The 10210-nt window shown below is 38.4% G+C and overlaps 1 pseudogene; it reads left to right on the top strand.

The window, feature by feature from the left end:
* LOC108318603 overlaps window positions 1–8847 on the top strand; it is a 12874-nt pseudogene extending 4027 nt beyond the window's left edge.
* Window positions 8848–10210: the final 1363 nt, after the last annotated feature.

Genomic DNA, 10210 nt, shown 5'->3' with positions numbered 1-10210 from the left:
GCCATTACTTTCAATGACAAAAACTGCAATTAAACTTCCATCAACCTCATACAAAAAATATAAAGTATATATAATTGTAGAGTAAGATTATGAAAATTTTACTTTTTTTCTCTTTTACAAATTTATTATTATAGAAATGTGTTTCCTTGATCATAGGAAAATATAACAGGCGTATTTAAAAAGCAGTATTTTTTCTTAAAACCGGTGAACACTTTGCATAAATTACATTCAGTCTACCTTCCTGTCTGCATTTCTGTATGTAAGAAAACAGAAAAGAACAAATGATAATAGCTAAAAATCATTGGGTGCTGACTATGTGCTAGGCAATTCACTAGATACTGTACATGAATTAACTAATTCAATATTTATAACAACTCTACAATGTAGGTACTGTTTTTATTATTTTTATTTTATAGATAAGGAAAGTGAAGCACAGTTTCTTACTTGTGTGAGCTCATACAGCTAATGAGAATAATAATCAAAACAAATTCATAGAGCACTTACTATATGTGCTTCTCTAAGTGCTTTATACGTAATACCATTTAATTCTCACATGAACCCTGTGTGATAGACAATATTATGGACCCACTTATAGATGAGTAAATTGAGGCCCAGGAAGGTTTAGAAACTTGCATCAGGCTACCCAGCTAGTAAATGTTGATATGGTTTGGACCTGTGGCTGTGCCCAAATCTCACGTTGAATTGTAATCTCCAGTGTTGGAGGTGGGGCCTGGTGGGAGGTGATTGGCTCATAGGGGTGGACTTTTCATGAATGGTTAGCACTTGGTGCTATTCTTGTGACAGTGAGTGACTTCTTGCGAGACCTTGTTCTTTAAAAGTGTGCTGTAATGTCAGAATAGCATTGCCCCTGCTTTCGCCATGTAAACTGCTTGTTTTACCTTCCACCATTAGTAAAATCTCCCTGAAGCCTATCCAGAAGCAAATATTGTCATGCTTCCTGTACAGCCTGCAGAACTGTGAGCCAACGAAACCTCTTTTCTTTGTGTATTACCGAGTCTCAGGTATTTCTTTATAGCAAAGCAAGAACGGACTAACACAAGTGGCGAGGCTGGATTTGAACCTGGACATTTCTGGTGCATGTCCATTCTCCTAAGCTTTGCACTCTTAAATATTAACACACACTACCTGAGCTTGAATTGTAAAGTTAACAAGTTTTTTCTAACAAACGAGAGGGTTGTTGCAGAGACTACCTTTGAGAATACCAGTATCAGGGATTGTAAACCGTGGTAAATAAGCCTGCTACTGCTTGGTCATTATGTGTGTTAAGTTGGTGGAATTGAATTTCCATGGAATCTAGTTGGGTGCATCCATTCACAGCAGGGCAGTTCGACTCCTAGGAGGGCAGGGTTTGAATTACAGCAACCTAAAAATGAAGTGAGACCCTTGCCTGGAAAGTAAACACCAGAATGCTTATTCAAAAAGCAAAGCCTGGATTTGTTAGGCTCTCTCGAGAGATGCCATAATTATGAAGGGCCTTATCCCTGCTGGCTTCCTGTGCACAGAAAAGCCTAATGATGCTGACAGGTCATATAAGTTTGCACTAATGGGCTCATGTTTTATTTATTCAGGTGCTGATTTGACATTGCCCAGCTCCAGTGAATCTACGGATTTAGAAATAACTGGGTTCTCTCTCCATAGTGTGATGTTATCTCCAAAAATGAAGGAAATGAGAAACAGGAAAGGCCTTGGATTCCCTGCAGATAGCTCCTATAGTTTACAATAAGAACTCAAATACTACAAAAAGCATTAGGCAACATTTAAAACACAAATCAACAGTGTTTAACATGATATATTGCAAAGAAATTTCTGGCACCAAAAGCCTCTCTTTAAGCAACACTTCCACCCAGTGCCAACTAAATAATGTAACAGCATCTGGACTCTTTCTAAATTGAGCATGAAATTATGTATTTCTCCCATGACACAGATGATACCAAAAGGCAACATTTCCTAAAATAAAAAATGAAGGGTAAATTAAGCTGGCTAAGGAAGGCTCTCCTGTGCCTTCTTTCTTTTATTTTTAAATAACTTTTATTGTTGAAATAAAACATACCCACAAGAGTAAAAAATTATGGATGTGTATCTGGGCACATTTTTGCAACACCCAGGTAAATAAAAAAATCAGAAAATGCCATGTCCTCAAAACTTTTATGCCCTCCTTAAACCCTTCTCCTCAAAATCAGTATCCTGACATTAAAAATATTTTTGATTTTAAATATAACACAGATCCACAAACCACATAAACATATGCATAGAATACAAATTATTATAATGAACACTTCCAACTACCACTAAGGTTAAGGAATGAAACTTGACAAGTTATAGTTACGGGCTGAATAGTGTGCTCCCAGAATTCATATGTCGAAGTAGATGTCCAGCCAAATCTCATCTCAAATTGTAGCTCCCATAATTCCCACGTTGTAAGAGGGATTCTGTGGGAGATAATTGAGTCATGGAGGTGGTTCCCTCCATACTGTTCTCTTCCTAGTGAATAAGTCTCGTGAGATCTGATGGTTTTACAAGGGGAAACCCCTTTTACTTGGTTCTCTCATTCTCTCTTCACTGCCACCATGTAAGACATGCCTTTCATTTTCTGCCATGATTGTGAAGCCTCCCCAGCCACATGGAACTGTGAGTCCATTAAACCTCTTTTTCTTTATAAATTACCCAGCCTTGGTACTTTATCAGCCTTGGTCTTTATCAGCAGCATGAAAATGGACTAATACAAAGCCCTAGTCTCCCTTCCCCCAATGTGATTGTGTTTACAGATAGGTTAAATGAGGTCACAGGAATAGGGTCCTGATCCAATATGACTGGTGTCCCTAGAGGAAAAGGAGCAGAAACCAGGATACACATGTACAGGGGAAAGATCAAGTGAAGAGGCAGCAAGGGGTTGGCCCACTGCAAGCCAAGGAGACAGGCTTCCCGAGTAGCTGGGATCACAGGTGTGTGCCACCACACCTGGCTAATTTTTTGTATTTTTAGTAGAGATGGGGTTTCTCCATGGGGTCAGGCTGGTCTCAAACTCCCAACCTCAGGTGATCTGCCTTTCTCAGCCTCCCAAAGTGCTAGGATTACAGGCATGAGCCACTGCTTCTGGCCTAGTTTTGTCTGTTTTATAAAAAATATATCATTGCTATAGTTTGGGTTAGTTTGTCCCCTGTAAAACTCATGTTGAAACGTAATCCCCAATGTAACAGTATTAACAGGTAAGGCCTTTAAGAGGTAATTAATCCATTCATGAATTAATGGATTAATGGGTTAACTAATTAACATGTTATCAAAGTAGTGGGTGTACCATAAAAGCCAGTTTGGCTCTCAGGGCAGCCCTCTCACTTTGTGATGCCTTCTACCACATCATGATATAGCATGAAGCCCTCAGCAGAAGCTGAGCAGATGTGGTTGCCTGATCTCGGACTTTCCAACCTCCAGAATTGTGAGCAAAATAAACCTCTTTCCTTTATATATTGTGCAGTTTGTCTCAGATACCTTGTTTTAGCAACAGAAAATTGACTAAGACAGTCATTTAGGCCTTTTGTAATCTAAAAGTTCCCCCACTATTATTATATTTTACCTGTGCACTGTACTTGTTGAACAAACACCCTTTGCCCTGGTAGTATTACCCAGTAAGAAGTAATCTGGCCAAAAATGTCAAACTTGAATATAATCAAGACTGCAGATACGATTTTCAGCCAGGCTATGGCAAGACTTAAAGTTCTGGCAAAGCGGAGGGAAGGCAGGGAGAAGGGAGGGTGGGGATATGGGAGGAAAGCCATGGAGAAATGGGATCAAAAGAATAGAGAAGAAAATGTTTTCAGAAGTAAAGTCAACTGCATGCAATCTGTGAACAAAGACAAACATACAAGGAGAAGAAGTGATTCCATTTTCAATTACCTTTTTTTTTTTTTTTTTTAGATAGACTCTTGCTCTGTCTCCCAGGCTGTAGTGCAGTGGCAAGATCATGGCTCACTGCAACCTCCACCTCCTGGGTTCAAGCAATTCTCATGCTTCAGCCTCCTGTGTACCTGAGACTACAGGCATGTGCCACCTCGACTGGCTAATTTTGTATTTTTTAGTAGAGAGGGGATTTTGTTATCTTGGCCAGGCTGGTCTTGAACTCCTGGCACAAGTGATCCCCCACCTCAGCCTCCCAAAGTCCTGGGATTACAAGCTTTAGCCACTGTGCCCAGTCCAAATGCCATTTTATAGGAAATGCAGATGACAGAGGACATCGTTCAAATACTCACAGATGCAATTAGCAATATCTAGTACAACTTCTATAAGGAAGCCAGGAAAAATGCTTATTTTCACTTTTAAGAAAAAACAATATTAAAAACAATAAATTGATTCCCCATCACCCTTCAAAGAGAACCAAATTTTTAAAGCATCATTTTGATCTCAGATATTTAATTTTACTTGAGTAGTGTAAAAATTATAATTTGTGTTTTTCAATAAATTGTCAACTTTATCTAAATTTTCAAACTTATTGGCATATGGTTATTCATGATTTTGGCTTATTATACTTTTAAGAGATGTAGTATCTACAATGATGTCCCTTTTCTCATATATAATATTGGTAATTTCTTTTTCTTTTTTTCTTAATCAGTCTGATTAAAGCAGATTTTCTCAATATTAGCATTATCAACACTTTAAACTACGTAATTCTTTGTCATGCGGGCTTTTCTGTATATTATAGGATGTTTAGTAGCATTCTTAACTTCTACCTACTAGATGCCTGCTGTACTCTCAGTCATAACAATCAATAATATCTCCAGACATTGCCAAGTTGCCTTCAAATGAGAAGGATTACAAAATTCACTGAAAAAATAGATTATCCAAGTCACCAAATATCTATTAGAGAAACTAAATTTGTACATTTAAAAATGTTCTCATGAAGAAAACTTTAGGTCCAGATGGCCTTACTGGTGAATTCTACCAAGCATCTGAAGAAGAAACAATATTAATTATATAAAAATACTTCACAAATATTGAAGTAGAGGAAATATAACCCAATTCATTATATGAAACCAGCATTAACCAAAACCGAACACAAAACCCTGTAAACCAATGTCTTCCATGAATGAAAACGCAAAAAGTTCTAATAAAATTTTAACATGTCAAATTGGAAAGCACATGAGAAGGAGAATATGTCCTGACCAAGTGGGATTTATCCCAGGAATGCAAAATTGATTTAATATTTTAAAATCAATCAATATAAAAATCAACTTTTTATCATATTAATAAACTGAAAAAAATTCGATGATTATCATAATAGAAACAGAAAAATGTTTGGTAAAATCCAAAATTGATTCCTGATTAAAAACTCGAAGTTCATTAAGAATAGAAGGAAACCTCTTCAATTTGTTCCTGGTAAGAGACAACTGTTAAAATGCACAGCTAACTTGTGTAATAATAAAAGAGTGAATCTTTGTTTTCCTGTGAAGTCAAGTAACAAGCCAAGGATGTCCACTATTAACATTTCTATTCAATATTGTACTGAGGGTCTAGCCATGTGATAAGGTAAGAAAAAGAGACAGACTAGACAGACACTTATCCCTACTCAGCAGAAATAAGGAGACCCTCACTCAGGTATCCAAAGAAGAGCAATGGGTAACCTCAGCTTCTACTCACATTGAGCAGTAATAATGTAGCGTCTCCCTCCTTCCACTCCAGAGTGGTATCGAAGGAAGCTAGCTGTAACAGAAGGTTTTAAATAACATCCAGAGTCTTATAGCGTCACACTTAAAACAGCCTGATTTATATTAAAAAGCACTAATTATAACAAGGACCAAAACAATCTCAAACTAATTGAAAAAAGACAATCAGTAAATGCCAATACTGAGATGACAAAGAGAATGAAAGTACTTGATGAAGACTTTAAAGTGGACATGATAAAATTATTACATGAGCCATTAAAAACACACTCAAAACAAATGAAAAAATTGAAAGTCTCAGCAAAGAAATGAGACATAAAAAAGGACATCTTATATAATTCTATATCCACACACACACACAGAGACATACACACTCAAATTCTTTTACCACTACCTCTCACCTTAAGAAAAAATCAAGCTCCAGTTTTTAATAATTTTTTTTTTTTTAAGACAAAGTCTCACTCTGTCACCAGGCTAGAGTGCAGTGGCACCATCTCGGCTCACTGCAACCTCCACCTCCCGGGTTCAAGCGATTCTCCTGCCTCAGCCTCCCGAGTAGCTGGGACTACAGGTACACGCCACCATATCCAGTTAATTTTTGTATTTTTAGTAGAGAAGGGGTTTCACCATATTGGCCAGGATGGTCTCTATCTCTTGACCTTGTGATCTGTCTGCCTCTGCCTCCCAAAGTGCTGGGATTACGGGCGTTAGCAACCATTCCTAGCCTTTAATACTATTCTTAATAGTAGCTATTTTTAAGATAATTTATATACCATAACTTTTGATATTTTAAAGTGTGCAGTTCAGTGAAATTTAGTACATTTTTGGAATTATGCAAGAATAAACACTATATAGTTTCAGAACACTTTCATCACTCCCAAAAGAAACCCCACACCCATTAGCAGGCACTCCCCATTCCCCACTCCACCCAGACTTTGGCAATGACTTATCTGCTTTCTGTTTCTATGGATTTGCCTATTCTGGACATTTTACATAAGTGAAATCACGTAATATATGACCTTTGTAACTAATGTTTTCAATGTTTATCCATGTTATGGAATGTATCAATAGTTCATTAACTTTTACTGGTAAGTAATATTCCATTGTATAAATATATCACATTTTGTTTACTCGTTTACCAATAGAAGAATATTTGGATTGTTTCTAATTTTGAATGATTGTAATAATTCCTCTATGAACATTTATGTGCAAGTTTTTATGTTGTGTACATATGTTTTCTTTTTTCTCTGATATATACCTAAGAATGGACTGGGTCTAGATAACTCTGAATTTTTTTTGTGTGAGATGGAATTTTACTCTTGTTGCCCAGGGTGGAGTGCAATGGCACCATTTTGGCTCACTGCAACCTCTGCCTCCTGGGTTCAAGCTATTCTCCTGCCTGAACCTCCCTGGGAGCTGGGATTACAGGTACCCACCACCATGCCTGGCCAATAACTCCAAAAATTTTGAGGGTCTAGATAACTGTTAAAAATTTGAGGAACTACCAAACTGGTTTCCAAAACGGCTACACTATTTTAAAATTTAAAATTCCATCTGCAATAGATGAAGGTCCTGGTTTCTCCACATTCTCACCAACACTTGTCTGTCTTTTTTATTATAGTCAGTCTGGTGAATATGAAATATATGTTCTTGTGATTTTGATTCACATTTCTCTGATGGGTAATAATCATGAGAACGTGTTTATGTGCTTATTGGTCTTTTGTATATTTCCTTTAGTAGTGAAATGCCTGTTCGAGTCTTTTTTTTTTTTTTTTTTTTTTTTTAAATATAGGGTCTCACTCTGTTTCCTAGACTGGAGGGCATTGGCCAGATCATAGCTCACTGCAGCCTCCACCTCCCTTGCTCATGTGATCATCCCACCTCAGCGCCCCTCCCCTTACCCCCGGTAGCTAGAACTACCTGTGCATGCCATTATGCCCAGCTAATTTTTGTATTTTTTGTAGAGATGGGGTTTTGCCATGTTGCCTAGGCTGCCTTCCATTTTTTAATTGAATTGTTTGGGTTTTGTTGTTGCTTTCTAGTTCATTATATATTCTGAATATTAATCCCCATCAGATACGATTTGCAATATTTTCTCCCATTCTCTTGGTTGCCTTCTCACTCTATTGATGGTGTCCTTTGATGCACAAAAGTTTTTAATTTTGATATAGTCCTATGCACCTATTTTTAATATTGTCACTTGTGCTTTTGGTGTCATATCTAAAAAAGGCCATTGCCTAACCCCAAGTCACAAATATTTAACTCCTATGTTTTCTTCAAACAATTTTGTATTTTAGCTCTCACGTTGTAGTTCATGATTCATTTTGAGTTAATCTTTGAATATGGTATAAGGTATAAGTTCCAATTCATTCTTTTGCATATAGATATTCACCTGTCCCAGCACCCTTTGTTGTATACTTCCCTTATTGTAATGTCTTAACATTCTTATTTATTATTTTTTTAATTTATCCAGCTTCTTTTATTTCCAACTTTTAAGTTCAAAGGGTACATGTACAGGCTTGTTACATGGGTAAATTGCATTGACATTCATTGAAAATCAGATGGTCACCAGGTTGTGTACCAGCAGAGCAATAGCTGCAACAGCTGTGCCCCATTCTCCCAGGACAGTCTGAACCAGCGAATGTGGTGCTGGATGAGAGGATGGTGCAATAATTCACTGCAAGAGATTATTTGAATATATTTTGCTCTATAAGGATGGAGTGATGTTTCAGATTGAGCAAGCTACCAAGCAGTGCTCAGAGATGGCCCTGACAGAGACCTAGGAGCCTCCTGACATTCCTCAGAACTCCACCTTTAAAGATCAATACTCCACTGGGGGCCCCCAGGTACAGACCAGTGTCCAGGAGTCACTGGACAGAAAGTCAGCCAGATCCTAGGAAATCTGGATTGGCATCTATACAGTCAAAGATTGTCACTCTGTCTGGGAAACCTTTATCAAAAATTACAGTGTGATACTGTCTATGTGATTTTTTTTGACACATGGCTGAGTATTAAAGAGCCGTTGGTGTTTATCCCTTCAAGCACATGCCAGATGGTCCAGGCAAAAAAGATGAGCAAGAACTGTCAAACACACAGAAGTTATAGCATCAGATGTCAGTCGCCAATGGCTTCAGTGGGAGATGGTCTTGTGACTAGTTGGGATGAGAATCTTTGACATAAATAGGAAGATACACATTGATGTGGGTTTTTTGGTATGTTTGATTTTGGCTACTTAAGATATATTTACAGAAGAAAATAGAGAGTATGTGGTAATATGGGCTGGCTAGATGGCTAATATGAACACTTCAGATATTTCCAATGGCTATTTGGGTCTGGGTTTTCTGCATGTGCAGGTATATATGCAGTGCAGTGTCATACAAAGAAGGGAGAGGTCAGTAGGAGCAGTTTACCTTGGCAGGGAGTATTTTATTACCAACATTGTTCCACATTGTTGGCGATAATAAAAAACAGAATGATTTTGGCCAAAAATTAAAGAAAAAGAAAATCAACTGACTATCGAATGTTAAGAATTTATTTCTGGATTCTTGATTTTCACCCATTGATCTATATGTCTTTTCTTTTTCTTTCTTTCTTTCTCTCTCTCTCCTTCCCTTCCTCCTTCCTTCCTTCCTTCCTTCCTTCCTTCCTTCCTTCCTTCCTTCCTTCCTTCCTTCCTTCCATTATTTGAGATGAAATTTCATTCTTCTCACCCAGGCTGGAGTGCCATGGCATGGTCTCAGCTCACTGACACTTTTGCCCCCTGGGTTCAAGCGATCCTCCTGCCTTAGCTTCCCCAGTAGCTAGGATTACAGGCACATGCCACCATGCCCAGCTAATTTTTGTATTTTTAATAGAGATGGGGTTTCACCATGTTGGCCAGGCTGGTCTCGAACTCCTGACCTCAGGTAATCCACCTGCCTCAGCCTCCCAAAGTGCTGGAATTACAGGCGTGAGCCACCACACCCAGCTTCTATACATCTATTCTTATGCCAGTAACAAACACACTGCCTGTAGCTTTGTAATATATTTTCTTTTCTTTCTTTCTCTCTCTCTTTTTCTCTTTCTCTATTTCTCTCTTTGTTTCTTTCTTGACAGTCTCAGTCTTTTCGCCCAGGCTGGAATGCAATGGTGCAGTCTCGGCTCACTGCAACCTCTGCCTTCTGGATTCAAATGATTCTCCTGCCTCAGCCTCCCAAGTAGCTAGGATTACAGGCGCCCGGCACCACTCCGGGCTAATTTTTGTATTTTTAGTAGAGACAGCATTTTACCATGTTAGCCAGGCTGGTCTCGCATTCCTGATTTCAGGTGATCCGCTCACCTCGGCCTCCCAAAGTGCTGGGATTACAGGCATGCGCCACCACACCCAGCTGTAATATGTTTTCAAATCTAGAAGTGTAAGCTGGGTATGGTGGCTTACACCTGTAAACTCAGCACTTTGAGAAGCTGAGGGGGAAGGACTGCTTGAGCCCAGGAGTTTGAGGTTGCAGTGAACCATAATTGCACTAATGCACTCCAGCTTGGGTGATAGAGCCAGACCC

This window comes from Cebus imitator, unplaced genomic scaffold (genome assembly GCF_001604975.1).
Source record: "Cebus imitator isolate Cc_AM_T3 unplaced genomic scaffold, Cebus_imitator-1.0 Scaffold221, whole genome shotgun sequence".
NCBI classification, from domain to species: domain Eukaryota; kingdom Metazoa; phylum Chordata; class Mammalia; order Primates; family Cebidae; genus Cebus; species Cebus imitator.
The sequence above is the reverse complement of the archived record's forward strand: the minus strand, read 5'-3'. Positions and strand labels throughout refer to the sequence as shown.